The sequence below is a fragment of the Apodemus sylvaticus genome, chromosome 7, assembly GCF_947179515.1.
Source record: "Apodemus sylvaticus chromosome 7, mApoSyl1.1, whole genome shotgun sequence".
Taxonomy (NCBI): Eukaryota; Metazoa; Chordata; class Mammalia; order Rodentia; family Muridae; genus Apodemus; species Apodemus sylvaticus.
The window spans coordinates 95,249,170-95,276,299 of NC_067478.1; the positions used below are offsets into that span (position 1 = coordinate 95,249,170).

At 47.6% G+C, this 27,130-nt stretch overlaps 1 protein-coding gene and 1 pseudogene across 2 annotated transcripts in view; one reads left to right on the forward strand and one right to left on the reverse strand.

Annotated features, from left to right (window-relative positions):
- Pknox2 (PBX/knotted 1 homeobox 2) overlaps positions 1–27,130 on the forward strand; it is a 262,123-nt gene that overhangs the window by 32,285 nt on the left and 202,708 nt on the right. The window lies entirely within an intron of this gene.
- Positions 8,124–11,810, reverse strand: LOC127689789 (40S ribosomal protein S6-like; annotated as a pseudogene).

A 27,130-nucleotide genomic window follows, 5' to 3' on the forward strand; every position in this document is an offset into this window, starting at 1 on the left:
GTGTATGTGTGTGAGTGTGTGTGTGTGAGTGTGTGTGTATGTATATGTGAGTGTGTGTGTTAGTGTGTATGTGTGTGTGAGTGTGTGTGTATGTATATGTGAGTATGTGTGTTAGTGTGTGTGTTTATGTGTGAGTGTGTGTGTGTGTGTGTGTGTGTGTGTGTGTGTGATTTGGAGTTTAATATCTAGCTTGCTCATTCAGCATGCTTCATATATTCAAGATCAGTGTCCACCTGAGTATCGCTACAGGATCAGTACTGTCGATAAGGAACAGAGGAGCAGATGAGTGGCTCAGGAAGGGCACTGATTCTACTTTGCCTCTCTTCCAAAGGAAGGTTTTCGTCTTAACTGTGCAAACTCTGATGAACAGCAGCTTGTCTTCTTTCTACAGGAATGTCTCTACAGATCCTAGAGTACTAGCCCATTCATGGACTCAGTAAAATTTTGTTGAATGAGTTTTGAAGTAGGAAGTTCATGCCCACTACTTTTTCTTATCACTTTGACAAATCACCTGATAGAAAATACTTAACAGGGATACAGGTACCATGGCAGGATAGGAAGGCAGGCAGAAGTGGTCCAGTTTGTGGGGGTAAGGACTTGGTCTGTGGCATCTGTATATCTTGATGGATCAGGAAGCTGAGTGGTTCTGGGGATGGGGGTGAGTTATATCCTTTACAGGACTGCCTCTAGTACAGGCCTTCCCCCTCCCCTCATGCCCTATATCCCAAGGGTTCCACAGAACCCTCAGCTGGGAACCTGATCTGTCTGGACACAAATCACAACAGAGATCCACTAGGCTGCCCTAATCCAGACTTACTGTCTTTAGAGAAGGGAATCACTTTCTCTCTGATGTCATTCCTTACCTGATCTCACTGATGTCCTAGGGTTCCTGGTTTTCACGAACTGTTTATGATCTGAGAGCATGGACTGGAAATAAACACAGACTTCCATTTGATTCTGTCCCTGATACCCTAGAGGAAGAAGTGGGGGCTTCCTTGTCACAGAGGAGTTTTGTTTGGGGCTGGAGAGGTATGCTAGGGTATCCTAAATGAGGCATAGTTGCTGTTGTCACTTTGAGTCATTGATTGGCTAGAAGAGCTCTTGGGGATGCCATTCTAGGGCTACATTGGATGAAGCTGAACTTCTTCTCCAGTGGATGGTGATGGGGGTGTCTTAGTTAAGGTTTTACTGCTGTGAACAGACACCATGACCAAGGCAATTCTTATAAGGACAACATTTAAACAGGTTCAGAGGTTCAGTCCATTATCATCAAGGTGGGAACATGACAGCTTGCAGGCAGACATGGTGCAGGAGGAGTTGAGAGTTCTATGTCTTCATCTGAAGGCTGCTAGCAGAAGACTGGCTTCCAGGCAGCTAGGATGAGGGTCTTAAAGCCCACACCCACAGTGACACACCTACTCCATCCCCTGAGAGAAGCATTATACAAACCATCACAGGGGGCAAGAGCGATTCCCCCACCTATAGCATACTGGAGATTCCAAGAGGGTATGGAAAATATCAATGGAGAACAGTCACAGAAGAGACAGCAAATCCTGAAAGAGAGAAAGAGAGAGAAGGAACAGAGAGAGAGGGAGGGAGGGAGAGAGAGAGAGAGAGAGAGAGAGAGAGAGAGAGAGAGAGAGAGAGAGAGAGAGACTACAGGGATGGGATGGGAAAGCTCCTTGGTGCCTTATACTGTTTTATCTCCAACCTCACCCTGGCCTGTAGCCTCCACCTCTGAAGTGAGATTAAAGTACTCCTGTAGCTACCAGACTAAGAGGCCCATCTGACAGATCAGACAGGATGCAGTACCTCAACTAGAAAATAGGTGTTGTCTATTGTGCACCATCAGTGATGCCTTATACTGAGCCCCTTCCCTGTTTCCTGATGGAACTCCTCATCCTCACAACTTGTCTTTCAGAGGCTTCTCTTGGACACTCCCCACTTCCTTTCTGTTACTCCTGCTGTGTAGGCATTTCCCCAAGAGCTAGCCTAGATTAGTCTGAGCCAAGGGTCAGGGAAGACTGTGTTTGGGAGGTGGTGGGCTCGGTTGGGGGGCTGGGGGGTCTCAAGCAGCCTTGTGGCTGCTCTGCGGGGTCTGGCAGAACCCCAGCCTCTGGCTGTGACATACAGCCTCCTTCATGAATCCAGACAGAATTAAGCCTTTTGTTTCCTGTTTGCTAGGCCAGCTTAAAGAAAACACAGAGGGTCCATGGGGCTGGGGCTCCCAACAAGACGGCCTTTGTATTCATTTAATTAATCAGTTAGCCGAGGGAAGGGAGAGGAGGGAAGTTCATGTTATAAATACATGTTTTTCTTTGGCTTTTTCCCCCCAAAAGACAGAGTCTGAATGGCATCCCCATGAGGGCTTCCCCTCATCTCACCCTAGATGTGCTGGAGGCTGGGGCTAGCCCAGCTGCAGCTGTGACCCTCCTTGCCCCCCCCCCACTCCCTCTAGAGGCACTAACAGTGGTATCCGTGGGTCCTGGGGAAATGTTAGATGCAGTGGGGTAAGGTGGCTGCTAGCCTCTGAGTCCCTTCTACCCTTTCTCGTCCCTCTCTGAGCCTGCACGCCCCGTAACCTCCTTGGATGAGGTCCCACCACTGCCACATTGAAGAGGAGATGTGTTTCCTGAGAGGACAGAGCCATCTTCGGGTGAACCACAGAGGGAGAAGTCCAAACTGCAGCCCAGAGCCGTCCTTACCACCCACACTCCCTGGAGCTAGCTCGAGGAGACAGACAGCATGCTCAGTCCCCTCCAGGGGACACTATGGCTATCTGTAGCTGTGCTCTGTCCAGCTACAGGCTGGAGTGGAGGCTCAGGCTAAAGAAGAAATGCGAGAGCCCTGTGAGGGCTCTGGGGAGGGTGAGTTTGTGGGGTGGGGCAGCAGGCCCTCTAAGGAGGCACACACACTCATGCCCACTTCCATGGAGATCTTTGGGAAGCACTTCCCTTGATGGTGGTGCTATTTAATTTTTTTTTTTTTAAAAAAAGTTTTAAAACATTGAGTTTTAGAAAATCCTTTTGGAAATGGGTGAATTCATTTCACATACTCCCGCCCTCTCCTCACTCTCAGCTGCCAGGTGTTTGGGGAGTTAAAAAATCTCTTTTATTACGAAGTAAAATATTTGAAGTCTGTAAATATATGACGCTCGTAATGGAATTTCACTGTGGTAAATTTTTCCTTCTGTGATCTTCATTTTCAGCCCTAGTAGAAATGCTCTGGTATCCGGTAACTATGACTCCAGCCTCCTGAACATATCTTCCAGAAAAATCCTCTGACCTGGATAAGACATGGAAGGCCTGGGCCTTGAACCTCACTCTATCCTCTAGACTCAATTTCTTTCATGAGACCCTCAGGTCAACTGCAGGGAATGGGGAGGACCACAGAGGACAGGCGATGGGCAGAATTTGTAGAATATTCTGTTGGGACTACACGGCTAAGTTTTCACCTTTCTTCCTTAGGGAGACACTTTCCTTCTCAGTCACTGAAAAAGGGCCATGTTTTCAAATGATAACCCCAGTTGCTCTTCTCTTCCTTCCAGGGGTTCTTGAGAGCATGCTTAAGCTAGGTTTATGCCGGCAATTCCAGTACTTGGAAGGCAGAGGCAGGATATCGCTGAAAGTTCAGAGACAGCCAGGTCTACATAAGATCCAGGCCAGCTTGGGTTACAGATCAAGTAATAGTAAAGGCAGGCTGAGTCTTTCTGCAAGGCTTACCTTGGGTCACCAAACTGTTCAACTCCACATGTGTGCTATGAGGCTGAGTCATGTATATCCATCCGTCCATGGGTCCGCAGGCTCCCAAAGCCATGAATAAAACCCAGGACTGTGGAAACTGTGGCTTCTCCAGAATGATCTTGAATTAACCCTTTCTAAGCAAGTTGCATTTGCCCAAGCTGGGGCATTTTGAACATTTGAGTTTTCCCCTCCTCCCAGGGGGCTGGAGTCAGGATTGAGGGAGTCCTAGGTTCTGGGGAGTGAAACAGTCCATGCTACTGTTTGCTTAGAGCCGCTGTGACTATCTTTGCCAGAGTTCCAGAGAGCAAGGAGAGAAGTCAACTAGGGGAGAATTAAGCTTTCTCTTCAGAGTCCCTCGAAGCCTAGACACAATCAGCTAGGAAGGATGCTGATCAGGGATAAGAAAGACAGAGGCTAGTCCTTGCTGAAAACGGTACATGCGGCCTATGGAGGGATGACCAAAGGGTAGGCCTGCTTTGTTTGGGGGAGCTGGATCTTCAGGGAAGAGGAGCTCACTAAAGCAGTGTTTCTTGATGTTAACACACGAGTGAGTCACCTGTTAAAGTGTAATGGATGTTAAAGTGGTAGTTCCGAGTGGCCCAGAAATTATGGTTCCAAGTGGCACAGATGCTGGCTCATGCTGTGAATCCTCCAGGTGCCTAGCACATGTACTTACTTGTCCTTCAAAGGTAGGTGCTGCTCCTTAGTGCTTGTCTATCTATCCTCCAAACTCAACCTAATGCCAGGTACAGAGACTGTTGGTTGCATGTTGGTCACCCATTCACCAAAAGAAGCAAGTCAGAAGATACCGGGTCATATTTAAGTTGTGACATGTTTTGAAGTCTAAATTTTTGACTTTTTAAAGGCTATGCCTAGGCCATGTGCTCTACTACCAAGATGCATCCTCAGCCCTGATTCCTTTAAAAGACAGTTATTTATTTGTGTGTAATTGGGATGTTGGCTTCTTTAAAACACACCAAACGCTTATAAGAATATGATTTTGTTTAAATCCCAGGTGTGAGATATGGGACTGCTTCAGATTGTCCACAGCAGCTGACAGTTTGCCTCATGCTCTAGCAGGGTGTGATTTTGCCAGCTGCAGTTAGTTTTAGTTTCTGCGATTGTGTGACATTTGGAATTCTGGGGACTTTTCAGAAGGATATAAATGCTAGGGTCCTGAGAAACCTGGTGGGTCGTTGGTTGGTAGTTGTTGGTAGGTTGGTTGGCTATTGTTGGTTGGTTGGTTGTTGTTTCTTTGTTGTTTAGTTGGTTGTTGTTTGCTTTTGGTTAGCAGTTTGTTAAGTAGTTGTACATACAGAAGAAACAAGAAAAAGAAGAACTTAGATATCCAGATGGCCAGGATCAAACCTGCCCCAAGGATCTTGATGCCCTAAGGGTACGGCCATCCCCTTTCCTTTCCTCTCTATCCTTTCTCCTCTCTTACCTAGTGTTAGGGGTCGGAAAGGTGGAAGAAAAGGGGTAGAGAAGTATGGAAGAAAGAACCCGCAAACTACCGAAGTTCAGCAACATATGCGAGTGCTTGCATGCTATATGCTATACATATGTGAAGGTCACAGGACAGTTTACAGGGACTAGTTCTCTCCTTCAACCACGTGGGTCCCAGAGAGCAACCTCAAGACACCAGACTTCGTGGAAAGTGCCTTTCTTATCTGCTGAGACATCTCACAGCCAAAGACTTTGATCCTATAGTGACAGGGTTTTCATTTATTACAGGTGCTCACCATTGTCTTAGGGTTTCTATAGTTGCGATGAAACACCATGACCAAAAGTCACTTGAAGAGGAAAGGGTTTATTTCACTTAAATTCCATATCACAGTTGATCATTGAAGGCAGGCAGAGTGGGAACTCAAACAGGGCAGAAACTTGGAGCTGATAGACTATGGAGGAGTGCTGCTTACTGGCTTTCTTCCATGGACTCCTCAGCATGCTTTCTTCTCTCTCTCTCTCCCCCCCCCTCTCTCTCATCCTGTCTTCCTGTCTTCTTTCCATCTTTTTTAAGTTATTTATTTACTTTATTTCTTGATCACAGCTTCCCCTCCCTCTTTTCCTCCCAGCCCATCCCTTTCCCTCCCCTCTCCACCCCTCTTCCCCTTCTCAGAAAAGGGAGGCCTCACTTGGATATCAACCGGCCTAGGCATATCAAGTTGCAGTAGGACTAGGCACATCTTCTCCTGTGAGGCTAGACAAGGCAGTCCAGTTAGGGGAAAGGGATCTAAAGGCAGTCAATGTCAATGTCGTCAGAGACAGCCCTGCTCCTGCTTTAGGAGACCCAGCTGCATGAGTTTCATATCTGAGCAGAGGGCCTAGGACCTTCCTAGGAGCATGCCCTCTGCTTGGCAGTTCAGTCTCTTTGAGCCTCTATGGCTCCAGGTTAGTTGATTCTGTAGGTTTTTCTGGGGTGTCTCAGACACCCCTGGCTCCTTTAATCTTTCCTCCCCCTCTTCCACAGGATTCCCCAAGCTCCAGTTAATGTTTGACTGTGGATCTCTGCATCTGTTTCCATTAGTTGCTAGGTGAAGCTTCTCTGATGACAGTCATGCTAGGTTCCTATCATCTGAATAACAGAATATTATTAATAGTGTCAGGGGTGGGCTCTTCTCCTGGCATGGGTCTCAACCTGAGCCAGTCATTGGTTGGCCTTTGCCCCAATTTCTTCTCCCTCTTTTACCCCTGTACTCGGGATAAATGTTTCTTGGCTGGGTTGGTGCCGCAATCCTTGCATTGGAAGTCTTGCCTGGTTACAGGAGATGGCTGATTCAGGCTCCTTATCTCTCATTGCTCGGAGTCTTGACTAGGGTCACCCTCATAGATTCCTAGGTGTTTCCACTGGCCTAGGTTTCTAGCTCGTCCCAGAGGTGCCTCCTCCCCAATCCAGTTATCCCTCCCAGTGCTCTCTTCCTCCATCCTCCCCTCACTTCGTCCCTCCTGTTCCCACTCCCACTCCATTCCCCCCCCATCCACCCCGCATGTCTAATCTATTTCCCCTTCTTAGTGAGATTCAAGTGCCCCACCCCGTTGGTCCCTGCTTGTTATTTAGCTTCTTTGGGTCAGCTTGCTCTCTTATAGGTACCAGGACTAGCAGTGGTGTCTCACCCACAATGGCCTGGGCTCTTCTCCACCAATTAAGAAAATGCCCTATAAGCTGGCCTACCACCTTATGGAGGCAGTTTCTCAACTGAAGTTCTCTCTTCTTAAATGACTCTAGTTTGTGCCAAATTGACATAAAAACTAGACAGGACAGCCACCGTGGCTGAAGCTGCCGTTTGTTTGTATCATGCTGTATCTGTTATTGCTTTTAGATGTCAGCATACAGCAAGGATATTTGGGATATGTAGTCCCTCCTGAAGATGGTTGGGAGGGATGTCCCTGAGTGCAATATGAACGAGGCTCCTGGTGCATATTTCCCTCTCCACTGTTGTCTTTGAACATCTGGCAGTGTTAGGCAGCCAGGCAGGTGGCTTCCTGATGGTCAGCAGAGGGGTGGGGGGAGAGATTGTTTGCTTTAGTCATATTGTTATACACTGTGACTCCTGTTCCTGAATCTAGACTTGCAACTCCATATTTTATTCCTTACAAGTAATAATACATCCCAAAGTGATCATGACTTTTGCTTGGGGAGGAGAGTGGATGGGCTTTGCCCTGAGTTATGCTTCTCTGATCCTTATATACTTTATATCTCTAAGCAGTCTCTGTGTTAAATCTGGGACTGTCTTCTCCTTTTCCACCCATGGGCTGCCCTGACATATGGGCCACCACTCAATGTTGGCCTCCTCTTACTACGTGCAATTAAATCGTCACAAATTTATTAGATGCTCAATATGTTCAAGACACTTACAGAAGATAAAATACAATCAAAACCTAGCCCCTAACTTTCATCTGTGAAGGCTGTCTCCTCTAATTGGGGGAGCAGTTTGTGAAAAGTAATAATATAAAGTTAAATAATAATGAAGATTATCATGCAGGAGATGTCACACAGAGGAACAAAATTAATTAATCACTAAATGCGTGCCACGGATTCCGTGTGTTGAGGGAATTCCAGAAAGGAAGATGTTTTGCGTTGGGGGTGATGTAACATGACTAGGGTGCAGGGAAGGGCTTGGCAGGGAAGGTTAGAGTGTGCTGAAGTAGGTGGAGTACATATTAACCTGGCACAAAGCTATAGACCATGTTCTGTGTTTCAGACAGTCCACCGTACTCTGAAACAAACAGAGATGGACAAGGCACAGTCTCAAGGGCTGGGAAGCTGTAAGCCTGAACACCCAAGTTTGGGTCCTTGAATGTGAAATATCTCCCATAGGCTCATGTATTTGAATACTTGGTCCCCCACTGGTAGAACTGTTTGTGGAGGATGTGGAATCTTTAGGAGGTATAGGCTTGCTGGGGGAAGTACCGCACGCACTGGGTTAGGCTTGGAGAGTTTGTAGGCGCTCTGGACTTCCAGTTCATGCTCTCTGCTTTGTGTTTGCTGTTGAGATGCGGATCTCCCAGCTTCCTCCTGGCTTCCTGCCACCATACCTCGGATCTCCCAGCTTCCTCCTGGCTTCCTGCCGCCATACCTCCGTTGTCATTATAGACATTTCCTCTGGAACCATTGGCCAAAATAAGTTACCTTTGGTCATGGTGTTTCATCATAGCAATAGAAAGTAACCAATACAGAACCCAAGGACCTCTGTGAAGTTAGATGTGGAAGCCTCCCTCCATGAGTAATCCCATTGCTCCTACTTCGAGGGGAGGCAGGGGCAGGACTAGCCTGGAGTAAGCAGTGAAGGACAAGGGACCCCGTCTCATACGAGGTGGAGGAAGGTAAGAACTGACAGCTGAGGCTGTCCTCTGACCTTCTGTGCTTCTCTGGAACCTGCTTGTTAAGAATGAAGGATCCCTGTCTCACTCAGACCCACCACTTTAGCATCAGTCCTGCTTTAACAGGTGACTCATTTGTCTGTCAACATCAAGAAATGCCGCTGTGATGGGCTCCTCTTCATGGGAGGTTCAGCTCTTCAAACTGCTGGAGTGGTGGGGTCATCAGCCAGCTCTTGGGCGGTCAAAAGAGAAAGAGATAGGAGGATGGAGCTGTGAGCACAGGTCACCCTTTCAACAGCTTATCTGTGAAAGACAACAAAGGAGAGGAGAGGGATCTAAATATAAAAGGCTAGAAAAGTGATTTTTTTTAATTAAGTAAGTCTATATGTTCATCTTAGCATTTACAAGTATTTTAAGCCTATTCTCTCTTCTAAGTAGTTAAGGGAGTCCAGGCAGTCCTTGTACATATGCTGTACAGATGAAGAAAAGGTCAAGGCGTGTCACAAGTGGGGTTCTGCCTTCAGAGTTAATGTTGCTTCACTATACTCCCTGTGGGTTTGGGAGAATGTATGCTATAGATCAAGGCAGGTAGTCTGAGTAAACTACTGAACGCACTCTCACGTGCATGCACAAGTGTGCACACGCACACATGTGCACACACAAGCATACACACATGTACACAAGCACACCCTCACATTTCATACACCACACACACACACACACACACACACACACAGGCTAGAGGACAGAGTCCAGGTGTTGGCCCTGAGAAGGAAGGTTAAAGGCACAGCATGTTGGGGAAGAGAGAAAAAGAAAAAAGAAAAAAGAAAAAGGAAAAGTTAAATGGCACAGAACCACTGGACACCCAAAACACCTAGCTGATGCATTCAAAGAAGATCTGCAAAAAGCATGCCAGACAGTGGTGAGCGGTGAGTGGGCATGGACAAATGGACAAGAGGACAAGTGGGCCCTGGGTCCTTAGAGTGCTGCACAAAACTCATAGGTTGGAATTGCCTTTGTTGTTGTAAAATGGCTAGGAAGCAAAGGGGTATTCTCCCCGGACCCACACCAGTGATTTTCTTTATCCTTACTTTCATCTCTATTTAGTCTCTGCTGAAGTTCTGGGCTGCTGTGGCTTTTCTTCTGGCCCCTGGTGTGTCTGTACGTCTCAGTGGTTACTCAGACTCAGAGGGGAGTCTAGTGGCCATAGTGACTGCTATGTCAGGTGAAGCAAGACCAGGTGTCCTGGCAGAACAGAGGGCCCTGGATAGGGGAACAGAGGCAGTAGAGTGAAGTTCTATACTAAACATCTGCCAATCCCTAGCCAAGGAGTGAAGGGGTGGCTTCTGTTTGAGCCAGTCCTTTCCTCTGAATCCTTTGATCTGGGAGTCCTGGAGGGTCCATCCCAGAAGCCCCACGGAACTTCTGAGTAACTTGCTGGCAGTCTTGAATTGTACTCCTTTGTGTCAGAGGTGATCTGGCTAAAACCAAAGCCCCACTGATGGAATTCCAGGAATCTGCCCTCCTTGCTTTGGGAGGTCATCTCGCCCTTAGGGAAGGAGCCCACACGGTTTCTGTTCTAAGGCCAGAGCTTGCATTCAAGGCACAAGAAGGCAGGAACTCCTCTCTGCTCCTCATCTCTGTCTGCACCAGAAAGAGCTCAGCCCTACATCTCAGAGAGGGCATGCTGCCACAGCCACGCTGCCACCGGCGAGGAGATGAACAGCCTGCGTTCCGAGGGGTCTCCACACAGTTTTCAGTCTCTAGCAGAGGCTACACTCCACCCAGGACTGTCACCTACTCCTCTTTGTTTGAAATGAAGGGATTTCCTAGGACAGGAGAGTCTGGTGGTAAAACCTAGAAGGACCCAGGCAAACCAGGATGAGTTGGTCATCCCATCTCCTTTGTAGGAAAGGGCAGAATTCAGAATCTGCCCTTTTCTACTTTCTAGGCACAGCCTGGATTTTCTCCTGGGTATGTGGCCGCCATGCTGCAGAGAAGTGAAATAAACTACCTTGTAACTTTGAGGGTGAGCAAGTATGAGCAACTCACTTTGTATTTATGAGTCTCTGTACTTACCTGTACGGTAGGGCTTATGAAATGAACTTCAGAAGTTATGGTAAGAAATGAAGGAGTCAGTGCCCATCAGCCAGGGGTCTGGCCCAACCCATTAGCTCTCCTGACTCCTCCCATCTCTTCTCTCCTTTTGTTTTAGGGCAATAGGCATTCTGTTTTGTTGGGTTTTGTTTTGTTTTCACGTCTGATCATTTGTTACTCTTAAACTTGTTTTTGACTTGGCTCAGAAGTTGAAGTTCTTTTTTTTTTTTTAAGATTTATCTATTTATTATATGTAAGTATACTGTAGCTGTCTTCAGACACTGTAGAAGAGGGTGTCAGATCTCATTACAGATGGTTGTAAGCCACCATGTGGTTGCTGGGATTTGAACTCAGGACCTCTGGAAGAGCAGTCAGTGCTCTTAACCGCTGAGCCATCTCTCCAGCCCCGAAGTTGAAGCTCTTAATGAGAGCAGCCTATACCTCTTGGCAGTCTATCCCTGGCCTTTTTCTCTGGCTTCCTTCATTTTCTTGGCCAAAGGTTTAGTGTATTCTGCAGCCTCCTCCTTGTTTTCTTGGTGCTTTGTTTCTTTAGAGCAATACATCAGCGTTTGTGATGCAGGATGCATGAAGTGCCAAGACACTGCCCTCTTGGGGTGTTTCTGGCCCTGGACTTCTTACCTTCTTTGTTTAAGGGCTTTCTGACCACATGTTGGTAGACATCATCTCCTTTAAAGAGATCGAAAAGTCTTTGAATTCTGCTCGCTCTTTTGGGCCCCAAGTACCTCAGCATACTACTGACAGTGGTATCTGTCACTCCAGGGATACTGCCTCCTCCCTCTCTCTGATAACCAAGTTAAGAACACAGATTGCCACCCACAACGTATTCCTGAACCAAGTGTGGCACTTTTTCTGTCCAGTTCTCTTTGGTCTATAACAGGTATATAACAGGGTCTATGCCCCGTACTCAACAGCCCGCACGCACATTCTGCTGTGGGCAGAGATACTTTATGTCCTGAGAAAGCCTTGTTTGTTATTCCCACGACCGATTCAGCCGCACTCTTCACCCAGTGCATCAGCAACTACGTCTATAGCTATGCACTTCTAAGAGAAAGCAGGACGTTTTTGTTCATTGTCTACTTCTATGAGTTTCTGGCATCCAGTGGGTGGGAAGAAGATATTTAGCTTCATCTTGATAAGGCTGATAGCTAGGAAGTAGCTTTGAGAGAGAGAGAGAGAGAGAGAGAGAGAGAGAGAGAGAGAGAGAGAGAGAGAGGAGGGAGGAAGGGAGGGAGGGAGGGAGGGAGGGAAGGGAGAGAGAGAAAGGAAGATTACTCATTCATTTTTCTTGTTGGTTTTTTAGATATTTGCTTTATTTACATTTCAAATGTTATCTCCTTTCCTGGTTTCCCCTCTGAAAACCCCCTATCCCATCCCCCCTCCCCCTGTTCACCAACCCACCCACTCCCACTTTCCTGACCTGGCGTTCCCCTACACTGGGGCATCGAGCCTTCACAGGACCTTTCCTCTCACTGATGTCTGAAAAGGCCATCCTCTGCTACATATGTAGCTGGAGCCATGGGTCCCTCCATGGTTGGTGGTTTAGTCCCTGGGAGCTCTGGAGGGTCTGGTTGGTTCATATTGTTGTTCCTCCCATGGGGCTGCAAACCCTTCAGCCCCTTGGGTCCTTAGAGAATACCCATTCGTTATGGAGGAGGAAAAGTCGTGTGCGGGAAGAGTTTACTCTGGGTCAAAGTGATAGAATCAGAGACAAGCAATAGAGTCCTACCTAGATCTTGACGGTATCTCCCTATTTTGAAGTGGACAGGCTTTTGACATCTAGCATGTTCCCTGCTTGAGGAGGAAGGAGGCATTTTTATTTATTTGTTCATTCATTCAACAGATATTTGATGGATACCTACTGTGCGGCAAACATTGTTACAGGTCCTCAGATTACAATGGTCAAGTATTCAGCCCACGTGACGCTTATGTCCTGCCAGGGAAGGCACAGTGCATCTATGCCGTAAAAGGCCAAGTAGTATAAATTGCTTACATGGGTTAAGTAAGAGTAGCTGGCAAGACATCATTCTGCAGGGGCTACAGCAAGGCCTCTCTGAGAGGCCAATGTAGAGCTAGACCCTGGAAGAAAATAACCACACAGCTATAGCAGTCACTTCCATATCTACCAGGGACCTGTGGAGTCAGCTGCTCAAGAGACAGCCAGTCTCTGACTGGAGCTGAAGAAGTAGATGGGAATGCAGCTGTTTCCATCAGTTTTCCTTCTCCTGTGCCGGCTCCTTCTTTGCTGATCTGAGCTTTGTGGAAGGGGAAGGGGTCTGGAGGTCAGATTGCAGGTGAACATAGCATGCAAGAGTTGGAGACACTCTCTAGCTGTGGGGACAAGTCACCGTACATTTTGCCTCCTTTATGGCTCTATTCCATCGGTATCACCTTTTCCTTTAAGAAAAAAAATCCAGGCCTGTTTGGATTGCATGCTAAATGATTTATGAGCACTATTCTTCTCCATTCGTCCTACCTGTAGGAGCTCCAGCCCTTGCGATCCTATTCATGTTGATTAAGTACATTTGAAAGCAAGAGGAGACTGAAATCACTTCACAATACAGTTTCAGCTTCCGCAGGCTCAGGGGAATTCCTCGTCTCCCCTTTGAAAGAGCTCCTTTGCAGGGACTGAGCAGAAAAAGCCCATCCAGACTGGGGGCAGGAAGCCCAGGAGAGCCTTCTCTCTGGAGTTGGCTGTGGGTTTGAGATCCTGGTATTTCTCTGCAGGTGTGCCCCTAGGAGTCACCCTATGGTTCTTTTGTCTCTCACCTCCCTTTTGTACAGCTCCCTTCAGGTACCTGGCTTGATCCTGGAAGGATAACATTGGTCAGAAGCAGAGGAAAGCATTTCTAGAGAAGCTGAATATTTTTAGGTATCCAATGGGGTGGGAAGATGGGGGGAGATCAACATCTTTGCATATTCCTGGGCTGATGAATAGTGCGTGTGTGTGTGTGTGTGTGTGTGTGTGTGTGTGTGTGTGTATGTATTTGTGTCAGGCTCAGGGCCTTCCCAATTTCTACCCCATCCTTGTCTGTTCCTCTGTGGTGGAGAACTCGAAGGTTAATTAATGATCTAAACGTGAAGAGGTTTGGCACACATTGACACAGGATCCAGACTTCAATGATTTCTTTTTCGTGACTTACGTTAGCTTGAAAATCAGACTTGAGTAGATTCTGTTTCTCCTCCAGCATTGTCTCCTGCTTGTGTCAGCCGGGCACAGGGCTCCCTTCCCCAGATCCTCAAGTCAAAAGTGAAATGAAACAGTGATCCCTGAATGCATAGCCTAACTGTGAAGACATGGGACTCGTCCTGAACTCTCTGCATCTATACCCTTCTGAGCTGCCTTCCGCATCCCATCTCTAAGTCTAGGCTTGAATAGTTTTACCCTCTCCAGTCTTCAAGAAGCCATCCTCTTTGGTGCCCTCATGTACTAAGTCCTGAGACTCCTTGCTGGCCACCCTCCTGTCCTTGTCGGGGCATCACGGGGCCCCACCTGCTGCAGATGCTAGATGATCTGTCCCTGGTCTTCTCACTCTCATCTGTTCAGCGACTTTGACAAAGCCACCTCATGTCCGTGCTTCTCAGTCTTCTCATCTGCTAACGTAGAGTGAGACCATCTTGAAGAACAAACGAGACACTAGATTTTATAAAATGCTTGGTAAACTGTGAATAGCTACTGTCTCTTCATAACAAGTTAAAATGAAATTTTAAGAAGCCAGACATGGAAGCATGTGCCTTTAATCCCAGCACTTGGGAGGCAGAGGCAGAGGCAGGTGGATTTCTGAGTTCAAGGCTAGCCTGGTCTACAGAGTGAGTTCCAGGACAGACAGGGCTATACAGAGAAACCCTGTCTCGGAAAACAAAAGTTGGATGTAGTGGTGGGTGTTGCTTATAAACCCCACAGGGGGATCCCTGGGGCTCACTTTCTAGCTATTCCTCCAATCAGCCTAGTCTACCTGGAAAACCAAAGATCAATGAGAGACCCTGTCTCTAAAAAAATAAAAGCAAGTTAGACTGCTCCTGAAGAATGATACCCAAGGTTGACCCCTGGCTTCTGCATGTGTGAGCATACACAAGTGGATGCCTCCTGCCCATGCATGTGTACGTGCATGCACATATACAAACATGAATACAAATATACCAACACCCACACAATATGAAAAAATTTAAAGTTCCAATATCTGTCTAAAATCAATGTCAGAGAGGGTTTGACAGTATACCCTGAAGAAACATCCTGAAACTGTGGGGAAATAGAGGCTGGTACTCTGGTGCCAAACAGCCTTGCAGGAGTTAGAGGGCTGAGAAGTGACCACCCACCCCCTGCCAGGCATCCTCCTGGCTCCTCCATGCCTACTGGTGTCTCCTTCGCACAATTTGGAAATGGTAGTATCCTTGTCTGAGCAGATGTTGGAATGGGACCCAGAGGGGTTCCATTGCTGCAGAAGATCACCAAGCTAGTGGATTGGAAGGTGGAGAATCTAACCCAGGTCTCCTCTGCCCACGTTGTGCCCTCCTGTGAGGACCTAGCTTCCAGGAGTAGCTGTGCTTGATCCCATCAGTGGCCCAGGCACAGAGCCAGCCACCCCTTAGACCTGTCATGTGACTGCTCACCGTGTGTTCTCTTGAGGAGTTCCCTTTCTAAGGACTTTGGCTCTTTCTCCCTGGCTCTTTCTGTTCAGCTCATCAGAGGGCTGCTCTAGAGTCTGAATTATGTGCTTAGATCAGCCAGCCAAAATTCAGTGCTGTGGTAGGGCTGCCCATGTGTGTTGAGCTACCCCCCTCTGAAGACAGACTCAGAGATCTTCCTTTTGACCCTGGAACCCCTAGTTAGCATCCCTTCTTTCAGGAAACACAGTCCTGGATGGAGGGATATAGGAGTGGCGTTAGCCTCGCCTTCCATGACCACACTGGACAGAGTCCTTCCACTCCCGCTCCTTCCTCTGGCTGTTCCTGTCTTCTCCCATCCCTGGTGTGGAGGGTCTGGTCCCACTCAATCTTTTTCCCACTCTGGGAGTCCTCTCTCTGCTGAGCAGCTCAAAGGGTCTTTTGAGTGGGGGGGGGGATGAGCAGCCTGTGGGTCTGGGAGGAGAGATAAAGGCGAGTGATCCCCAAGGGCCATGGGGTCAGGGGCTGTGTATCTGGTGACTTCTGAATGCAAGCGCCAACAAAGAGAAATCTGTGGAGGGAGAGCCTCCGTGAAGGAAATAAAATCTCCATGAAAACAAACTTTTGTTGGAAGCCTTCTCCTCTTGTTTTGGCAGCGCTGCTAGCTCCTGGGAGGGGAAGGCCGGGTCTTCCGGAGGAGTCTGGAGGCCCCCAGATTGTCCAAATATCGGCTTGCTCTGAGAGGACTGTTTTCTTCCCTGCAGGAAGAAGGGCTTGGGAGTCAGCGCAAGAACTGCTGGTTTTCTAATCAAGGCTAGAGTGAACAAGAGAGAGCTGGGGCCACAGAGCAAGCACTTGGATTGTGAGTTAGGAGGCATGGCGGATAGACCACTGCATATCGTGCGGTTCTGTGGCTTCATTAACCCCAGGATCCCTTCCAGCCTTGGTTTTCTCACTTAAAAATGGGCATTACTTGCCAAAGGTTCATTCAGAAAGAAATGCAGGACCAATCCCGAGTGAGCACAGCTATCTCCCTGTATCCTGTAGACCAGAGCATAGAGGTGAAGGTGAAGTTGGATGGTGGTGTCTTTCTCTTCTCTGCAGGGCTGGGTGGTCACAAATGACACCCAGCAATTTAGTTTCTACATATTGGGTTTTTTTTTCAACTTCAAAGAAGCTAGCATGGTGTGAGAAAGGCTCTCACTCTGTCTCTGCAGCTAACTTCAGTGGGTCCCTGCATTGTCTCCCTCTAGGGTGATTTAGAGGTTGGGTGGATGTATTAAAGGAGTTCTCCCCAGCTGCTGAGATGGTGTTAAATAAAACCAAGGCTGTTTTCTTCCCGGAGCTAATGAAACAATCAGAACTCATGTTGGTTCCGGGCCCCCAAAAGGTTGCCTCTCTCTCACTCAGGAGGAAAATCCTAGTTGTGGCTGCTGTCTCCAGGGAGCTCTGGCTGGGTAGAAGGGATAGCGCTGGGGCCAGAAAGTGATCTGTGGGTTTGAGTCTGTCTGCTTCTATCGTGCTATGTTACTGTAGGCAAGAACTAGCCTTCTCAGATATCCATTTCTCTTACCATGACCACAAAGGATGGGCAAGCCACTCTCATCTGTGTAGAAGAGAGAGAAGTAGATGTTAACCCGAGGCCAGTTTGCTGGGTGGAAGGGAGGGGCCTGAGCCGTTGCCTGGGGACAGCAAGGCTGGGAAACAAGCTTATCCAGTCCTCACTAGTCTCTTCCAAGTTCTTTTGTTGCTGGCAGCCAGAGATGTTGTTTCTTTTCATCCAGATGAGTTCTTAGAGACAGGCCTGTGTCTGCAGTGTTCTGGACATCCTTAAGAACTGGGCAGCACATGACTTTCTTTTTGACCCCAGTGGGATTGACTGGGGAAAGCCTGTCTTGGGAAGCTTGACTGAATGAGCAAAGATCCTCCCTCCCCTTCCCTCTGCTGTCCCTTCAGAGCTTGATTGGCTGGTCTGAGTTGTGGGCAACAAGGAAGCATTGTTAGTAAATGAGGCATCCTCTGCTGACCACATGGAGAGATCACAGGGGGCATGTTCAGGCTTGGCTGACTGGGGTGTATGAGAGAGAGGAAGGAATGGACTGTGGGAGGTTTTCTTCCTTCCCCCAAACACACATACACACAAACACACACACACACACATACACACACACACACACACACACACACACACACACACACACACACGCATATATATACACCCATTCACACATTACACAAACACACATATACACATACACACATATACAGTACTCGGATATGCACACATACACATGAAAACAAACACACATACATATGCCCATACATATACACATATATGCATATATGCATAAACATGTATAATACACATACCTATACATGTACACATATATACATAATACATACATGCATATATATACATATATCTGCCCATATAACACAATACACATATACATACATGCTCACCTGCACGCACAGTTATAAATTACACACACTAGTGTTAGATGAACACAAGCACACATAGCCATGAAGTCACACACTCAAAGACACGTGTATGCTTGCACATTCAAGCAACAGTGCCATGGCTATTTTTTTGGTTTGTTTTCTGTTCTTTTCATTTTTTTTTTTTTGCAGTGCTGGGGATCAGAACCCTGATCTCATACATGCCAAACTCAAGCTTCACCAATGAGCCTCATGCTGCCAGACCCCAGAGAAGTGTTTTCTAGAAACCTCTCTGCTCACTCTCCCATTTGCCTCTTGCCCAGCCTGGGGCTACTTCTATCCCTCATCACCCTGGCTCACTGGTCAGCCATGACACAAGCCAGATTTGCAGGACAGTGCTTATTCCACACAGTTTGGATGGAGTAGGGAACATAGAGGAACTTGGGCTTGAGAGCCTGGGAGAGCTGGGTTCGAATCCTGAGCCTTCTACTGGTCCAGACACAGTGGTCAGCTACTGAGCTCCTCTAAGCCTTACTTAGCTATCAGCTCAGACAGGAAGTGGGAGGTTAAGTATCATCATGTGTACCATTTCATACTACAGAGCTTTGAACAGCACAAACCCCCTCATTACAAATCCCACAAAACAAGTGGGGCTGAATTCTATTAGGAACTGCTGATTTTCAGTCTCTAAACTCAAAACTATCTAGTAGCCATGGACATGTAAGGGATAGATTCGAGGAATTCTTTTGGTGAGGAGTGAAATCCCCCTGTGTTGGGTGTGGGGGTTAGAGAGCATGGAGTTAAAGATGAGTCCCTCAGGCAGCCCCAGTCTGAGATGGGAAGACAGGAAAGATGCCTATTGGGGACAGGGACACCTTTCTGTCACCCGGGGAAGTCACCTCTGGAGAATCACCAGCTCTGGCATTTTTTTTCCCCAGTCCTTCCACAACTGGTCTTGACCACGCCCCATTTCTCTATCCACAGAGACAGTGTTTCTGCAGAGGGGCTATTCCTTCAGAGTTCGATGTTCTGCTGGATTCTGCACCACTGAGGGCTCTAGGCTCCAGCTTGGTAGTGAAGCCCCTGCATTCCAGAATAGCCTCTCAGACCTAAGCCCCAAGGAGGTGTTGGCTTCCAGGTGGGGTCTTCAGGGAACTGAAGCCCTGGGAAGAGGCCTAACTGGCCTGTGGGCTATGAGCCTGGGGCTAGCGGCCTCTGCTCTCCCAGGAAAACATCCACCCAGCGCTACCTTAGCACCGATGGGAGAAAGAGAGGTAGACAATAATACGTAGTATATGCTTGCATATTTGGGGCACACATACTTCTTTGGTGAGACAGCAGGTCTATCTGTAAGGGTGGGGCTAGGTTGAAACATGGGATGGACAGCTGTAGGCAGCTGTGTTCTTTAGTGTTTGAGGCACATGAGTTGATATAAAATACGACCATGCTCTCGGTTTTGGTTGTAACCAGAAAGGATTCGAGGACAATTAATAAATCATTTAGTGGCCCGAGTTTAAGTAACTTATTATTATGGGCTGCATATATTTATTATGCTTCACTAAGCAACACCAGCACATTTCCTCTGACTGTCACACAATTTGTATGCAATTTGTTTCAGTGGGTTTTTTTTTTCCTTTTTAATGAATCTATAAATTATTAACCTGCATTCTTCAGGACAGATTGCTCGAGTTTCATCCCCTCCCCCACCACCTGCAAAATCTTTGTGCCCTCAAGTGATGGGCAGTGCTACCTGTTGTCTGAGAGACTGGGCAGGCTTAGGGTGGCTGGCAGTCTTCCCGACTTTGAAAATCTGGAGCTGGGACCTATAGAGATGCAGTATACTTGGGGTGATTCATTGGTACCTGGAGAGGATGAAGCATCAATGCAAATGCTGCCTTCCAAAGCTATGCAAAAGTAGAGAGATGTGGGGTCTGGGAGAGACAGCGCAGTTAACGTAGGAGCCTGAAGGGCTTCGGTGGTCCCAAAATGCTCATCATGCAGATGGGGAAGCCAACCCTGCAGCCTCATCTCCCTGACTTTCCCTTGCTCTGATTCTCACCGTCACCTCTCTCTACATCTTCGTCTAAGGTGTTCTCCACACCTCTTCTTCAGTCCTGTATTGGGCTGCATTTCTTGGTAGTATAGTTTGAAGCTTTCAGTATTGTGACATTTCCAGCTGAATCCATAGGCATCATTGTCTCTTCTCACTAAAATTCTCCCCAGTGTGCTAGTGACCTGGTTAGATGGTGGCCTTAGCTTGTCTCCCTCTCCACTTCCCGGCTGTCTTACCTAATATCTAGTCAACATACATCATGGCGAGCATCATGAGTGACAGGGGTTCCCTGCCTTCCTTCCTTCCTACCTATTGGAGTGACCCGACGTTGACAGGTATCAATGCCTGTTGGATAAATGAATGAGCCAACCAATTAGAAACCCAAGTGACTTCTGACAACACAGGCAGCCCAGAGGAAGGACTCGCTAACGTGGGACCATGGAGAAGACCAGACTCTAGACAGCTTAACACAGAGGACGTGTTACACACTAAGTGGGAACTCGTCTTTCCTACTTCTTCCCCTGCCTGGCTGAGCAATTAGCCTGCTCACGACTAAACCTTGCAGAAGGACTCGGGACTTACTTGCCCCTTGGCCTTCTCTGTGGCCCTCCAGACCCCAAAGTTTGCCTTTTGGGAAAGTCTACTTTCCTCCTCTTTTATGATGTCGAGACAGGCCAGATCTAACCAGCTACCTTAACCTCTTAGAAATGTGTGCAGAAATAGGGGGAAGAGCCCTAAGAAAAGGCCCAGAGCATCCCCTCTGAATAAGGTTCACAAACATGATTTTGTGACACATATTTTGACTGCTCAGAGACTTTTAAAAAATTGTTCCCTTTCCTGTAGTTTTACTCAAGGTCGGATTTATGAAATTATTGAACAGCTAAATCACCGGCTAGCAAGGTTGGCAGTTTTGCCGTAGAAACCACGACAGGTCTGCCGGGAGGATGTGAGTAAAAGCAGCACGCACTGGAAAAGGCACTCTGTCTGCTGATTTGCCTTCAAGAGGGTCACAGTGGAAGCCCTCTGATTTAGTTGCTTTAAGACATAAGAAGGCAGTTTAACCCTGAGAAGGGCCTCTTGTTGCTGCCAATTCTGCACATGCAAAGGCGGCTGCTTTGGGGCCCTACCCTCACTTACCATCTTTCCCCCATTGCCTTTGGACGATGCTAGCTAGCTCTTCAGTTTGCCCCAAACAAGAGCTCTGCTGTGTCTTCTCCAGAAGCTGCCTATAGCTGACCTTTCTGCAGCCTAACAGTCCTGCCCCCAGAGGGCCCGACGACCCTTCCATGCATGGGCGGAGTCCCCCCAGCCAGCTCCTGCACCCTCTGCCACCTGCAAGCTCTTTTGCAGGCAGGTGCCAGGTGGAGAGAGTCAGCTGCACGGGAGAGATTGTTCTGGGTAGTTACTGCTAGCAAGGGACCGTATTCCATCTCCTGCTATCAGAATAATCTGTCCTCCGCTGGGGGAGCCTCCGAGGAGCAATGAGCAGGTGAGGCTCGGCAGATGGCACTGCAGCCGGGGTGGCTAGGAGCTATAGGGCAGAGATGCCATCTTGCCTCAGTGCAGGAGGCCCTGCTTCAGTGTCTGATGACTCTGCCACAGTGCCCGGTGGCCTGTGCTGTGAACCCAGAACTCCCCGCCATCACCACCTCCGTTTATGGCAAAATTGGGTCTCCTTAGGAAAGGCTTGGTTTTCCTACTCCGTTTGTTCTCAGATTGGTGTTATACCCTGGAGCCAAATTAGTGGCTAAGAACAATTGGAAACAAATGCTCTTTCAGCATCCCACTGTGATCAGGGGGATCCGGGTGGGGACACCAGCCACTTGGTTGCTTTCTCCACTGAGCCACCTCTCTGCTGAGAGTCAGCATCCCAGAACCATTTAGCACAGCCAAAGTCCCTCGTCATCAACCAGCGCTGTGCACATCTGCCTAACCCTGGAGCCCTGTTCAGTTATTTATGAAACAATATTCAGGGCCAGCCCCAGGAGTCGAGTTGGGAAATAATGAATGGGAAGTGCCTTAATGTTGTTTGAAGGGACTCTGGGACTCCTCTGAGATGCACAGGATGGTTGATTTGATCTGGACCGAATACCAACATCTCTTCATTCTAGTACTGTGCTAAGAACAGTGACTGACCCCACGGCCCCCCACTGTACGGGTATATTACCTCCGAAGGGACGTAGTAATAGAAAGTTCTGGGAATGCTTGGTGGAGAGAGCCTCCTATTGTCTCTTCGTACTTTACCCTAGGCTTTGATGTCAAAGAGGATGCTGCCACTTATAAAGTTTACATCAGAGAACTCATAATGTTTTATGTTTATGATTTTTGTGTGTGTGGGGGGGACAGCGTTCATTGCTATCCTTGGCTGCACACAGCCCAAGGACTAAGAACATGTCTACTAGAGTATAGGGTCCTGCAGGTCAGAGAACTGGCTTTGACATCCATCACTGAACTCAACCGAGCAAAAGGGCTGACATTCGAACATATTTTAATACATGAATGAACTCCTGATGTGACTTCCCATCTGGGATTCCCTAAATAAATCCTGCCCCCTAACCCCCATCTTAAAAGTGGAACAAAAAGGGGAGCTTTTGTTTTGTTTTGTTTTGTTTTGTTTATTGGTTGGTTAGGATTTTGAGGCAGGGTTTTGTGATGTGGTCAAGGCTGGCCTAGAACTTGTGACAATCCTCCTGCCTCCAAAGTGTTGGCCTTAAAGACTTATGCTACCACTTCCAGCCATGCTCTGTCCTAACTTTGGCACCTACTTTGGGCCAGCTCTAAACTCCAGCTTGTCTTTTGCAGTGACTGACTCCGGGCTAGCAGGCGCTGACCCTTGATGCAGATGCTCCCTCTGCCCTCACGACCCTGGGTTAGTCCTTATTGCTCGTTGGTGGCAAAATGCTGTATTTTGCCTGCTCTGCTTCCCTTGATGAATCCTCAGATTGTCACTTTCTCTTGTCACACAGCTGAGAATTCTATGCAAAGTAAAGCCAGATGCCAGTGGGGACTTGTTAGCACAAAGACATGCATTTGTTCTGCCCCGGGCTGAGCCTCCTGGGTAGGCTGTATTTACTTTTCCTTTGGAGCCAGACCCCTCTCCAGAGGGGACTTTGGGGCCTCTTCACTTTTAACCAAATGAGGAATGTCCAGGGTCATCCTGCAGCTGACCTTTCTCCTGTGTGACATGGCTTTGTTCCCTAAAGCAGAAGCAGTTTCTGCCTGGTCCACAGTTTCTCTTGCTTGTAGCCAAACAGTGCTCCAACAAAGAATATTTACTTGCACCAGAGACAGCATTTTAACTTTTCAAAATGTATCAGGATATCATTGTTGCATTTTTACAATGTCTCTTACAGGCAATGCAAGTATAAACATTTGAGTTGAGGCCAATAAGTTTCTTGGAATCTTAGGACTTTTTAGCTAAATATGCACCTAGTGGAAATCTTTCCTTCTGATTTAAACTCTGCAAAGGTAGACAACCTCAAAATCTTGCCATAATTCATAACACATTCCCAGGATAAAACACATACCTATCTGGATAAAAATCTAAGAGGCTTGCAGACGTCCGAAAGTTAAAGGATGCTCTTGCTCCAGTCCAGTCACTTGGTCCAAGATAGGAAGAAACCGAGACTCAGAGAGTTCTAGTGGTGTGTGCAGGGTTCCAGGACTGAGGTGACTAAGGCCATTCTTGGCATCCTCTAACCCTCCCACACGGCAAGCTGCTCAGCACCTCAGGACATTAAGAGGTTAAGAGTTCTAACCCCCTCACCTTTTCTCAGCCTCCCATTCCCTTCCCTCTTTAGACTTCCTGCACATCATTTATTGCTGTGGATACATTCCTAAAATGTCTCTCGTTTCAGGCTAGAAGGTTGGTTTTCACCTCTCTCCACTAGGCAGTCCTTCTCCCCCTCTGTTTTAAAACCCTAAATATATTTCATAAAACATTTCTCACCTCCGCAGAGTCATGTTGCTTTGGGTGCTACCATGAATCGCAGCCTTTCCGGTTGACCCCAGCTGTGACAGTATTTTTGCATTTGCAAGAAGGCAGTTCTTCCTCTGTGGCTTCAGAGACTCGGAGTTCCCTGGAACCTCTGCCAACAAGCCTTGGATCCCCTTGTCTTGTCTTTCGACTTCGGAGCGCCTCCCTTTTCTACTTTTTAAAGCTCCTCTGTGTTTTCTTTCTCTTTGATAGAAATTAGGGGTGTTCATGGTGATGGTGGTGGTGTGTGTATGTTTATAATGTGTGCGTAAGGTAAAACTATTTTGAAGAGCACTGAACATTCAGTGGCATCACATTCATCTATGTAGTTGTGCGGCCTTCACCACCATCCGTTCACAGAACTCTTCTCTTCTGGCAAAACTGAAACGTGCCCCTATTGAACAACTAACTCCCCATTCAGCCAACCCAACTCTCAGCCTTTGGCAACCATCATTCTGCTTTCTGACTCTGTGGACTGGACTGCTCCCCGTATCATCCCGTGAGAGGAATCAAAGTATTCTCCCTTTTTGTGCTGGCTTTTTGTACTGGCTTAGCACAATGTTCTCAACGTTCACCCATGTTGTAGCATGTATCTTTTGCACTGTTATGTGCATCTCCCCGAGTTAGTGAGCTGTCAGTCCCTGTGACAAAGTACTGGGGAAAATAGTCCTAGTAAAGAGGTAATAGTTGTTTTCTACTCCTGGGCTTAGAAATTTTAGTCCATGGCATGTGGTCCCTGTGCTTTGCAGTGTGGTGACACAGTGCATCATGTGTGCTGATGGAGGCCTGCTTACCAAATGGTGGCAAAGGCAGGAAAGGGCAGGGTTTCAACATCTCTTCCAAGGACATGCCTCCTGGGACCTAACTTGCTTCACTAGGCCTACCTCTCCTTCCAAATTTCATTGCCTCTCACTTGGGTCACTGGTTGCGAAGAACCAGCCTGCCTCCATCTTAAGCTTAAAAGCTATCTTATAGTAAACATAAACAAGGTTCACTCCTGTTTATGGCTAAACCTCAGTTGCTCAGTGATTGAATTATGCCCAAACTGTAACGAAACTACAAATGTCTCTGTACTTCCTATTCCAGGAATGGCAGTCATGTCTTTGTTTCAAAAAGTTGTTTATAACCATCTTGGGACCCTATCTTTGTTTGAAAAGGTTATCCCACCTGTGACTTCCTTGTTATGAGTAACTATTGGCTACCTTGTTATGCCCGCCTTACAGCCTCGTCTTTGTTTTAGGAGGGACTAACTTGTTATGTGTATGCTCTGCTCCTGTAACCCTACCTGCTTTGCTGGCCAAGCCCCCCATTTGGAACAACCCTACCCCCCCCCCTACACACACATACCTGGGCTATAAAAGCAGTGTATTCTTCCTATCCAATGCTGAGCTCTTGAACCCCACCTTAGGGGGAGGCAGCCCATGTGCACAAATAAAAGGTTTGCTTTAATTAATTGCTTGCCTTAATTAATTTGGCCACGATGATTTGGTTCAGTGGTATTTCTCTTCCCATTTCTGGGATTAACAGTTGGTAACCGAGTCTTTAATACAGGGGCTTTTTTTGGGGGGGGGGAGCACTTTTCAGATCCAAACTGTTGCAGACACATTTTGTTTTATCGATCATTTTGCCAATGGACACTGGGTTGCTTCCACTTCTTGGCTATTATAGCTGAAGGGATCATACGTAGACCTGGATGTGGCTCCAACCCCTCCTATGGCCTCTGAAATTGGTCCCTTCATTATTTGACCTTGGCCAAAGCATACAAACTTTGTGTGCATAGGTTTTGTCATTCATAGTAGAAGTGAGTCGATTCTACTTGTGGCTGTTCCATCCTTGATGTGAATCCGACTGAGACCAGAGAATTTTGCATTGTAAATTTTAAGTTACTAGCATTTAACTCTAGAGCCACGCACCGTGGCCAGTGTCTCCCTCATAGCACCGTGTGGCTGTAGAGAATAAGAACAAGACCTGCAGAAACCCAGTAGACAGAAAGTACCCAGCTAGCCAGTGTCTGGCACATAGTAAGCACTCAATAAATGCCTGCTTTTCTTAGGCATTCTGTGCCTCGCTTTCCAGCCCACCACACCTGATGGCCCTCACACTAGCTGTCCTGAGTCACCTGGGGGAGGGAGGGAAGGTGTTACTGTGGCAGCGGTGCATGTCAGTAATGAGCCTTGCACTGAATGTTTCTGGTCTGCTACTTTCCCTGGAGGGTCATGTGAGCCAGAGTGGTATGTGGCCTGCTTTGCAAGTGATTAACATGGTGTAAGCAATCTGCATAGAGAGAAAAAAAAAAAAAACCCTCCGTTGGTATTCCATTATTCTATTAGAGTTTCAGAGCTGGGATTAAGTGGACATGATTTCTTCCTATGGGCCATTAATTTTGTTTTATTGCTGGTCTGATGGCCATTACCCTTTTTTGCCAATGCATTCCCCCATTAGGTTTGTACAATTAACAAAATATGTGCTGTTAGGGCTTTGATAGGAAGAGTGGGATGGAAATAAAGGGAGGGGTGCAGCTGCCACGGAGGAGGTGGGGGCTGGGGTAGGAGAGGCAAGAACTAGGGGCGGAGCCTCAGGAATGGGGTGGGAGCTGGGAGTAGGTCTCTTGAGCACCAGCCTCAGGCCATTGGCATTCCTGGAAAGCTGCAGAGAGCTCTTCCTGGCTCTTGCCTGAGAATGAAGGAAGCAAAAGGTGGAGCACTCAGCGGGTCCGGAGTTGACACTCAGTGGGTCCGGAGTTGACACTCAGCGGGTCCGGAGTTGACACTCAGCGGGTCCGGAGTTGACACTCAGCGGGTCCGGAGTTGACACTCAGCGGGTCCAGCGTTGGCACTCCTAGTCATCCTTCTTCAGCTTCTAGTTGGGTCCAGCACAGAGGAGAACATACTGGCTACCCCACCTGCCCCACTTTATGTTCTTAAATACAGAACTCCTCCACAGGGAGTGGGAGTTACTCCAGATACCTGGCTCTGTGACAAAAGAGGCCTCCAGTGGTACTTCCTTTCTTTCTAGGCACACACAGGAGGCCCTGTGCCCATTTTAGGGGTGACTGATTCCTAATGCCATTCAGTGGACATTCGGGATTGGAGTGGCTAAGTCACCCTTTTCTTTTTTCCTGAACTGTTACAAATCCACATTCTAATAACTTGAAGTTTCCCAAATGTTTCAGTGTTACCAGAATTCAGAAAAATAATAGATTCTGAGTCTTGGAATATTTTTAAAGAAGGGTGGATGTGATCTCATTTGTGTTCCAAAAGGATCTCTAAGCCGGGCGTGGTGGCGCACACCTTTAATCCCAGCACTTGGGAGGCAGAGGCAGGCGAATTTCTGAGTTCAAGGCCAGCCTGGTCTACAAAGTGAGTTCCAGGACAGCCA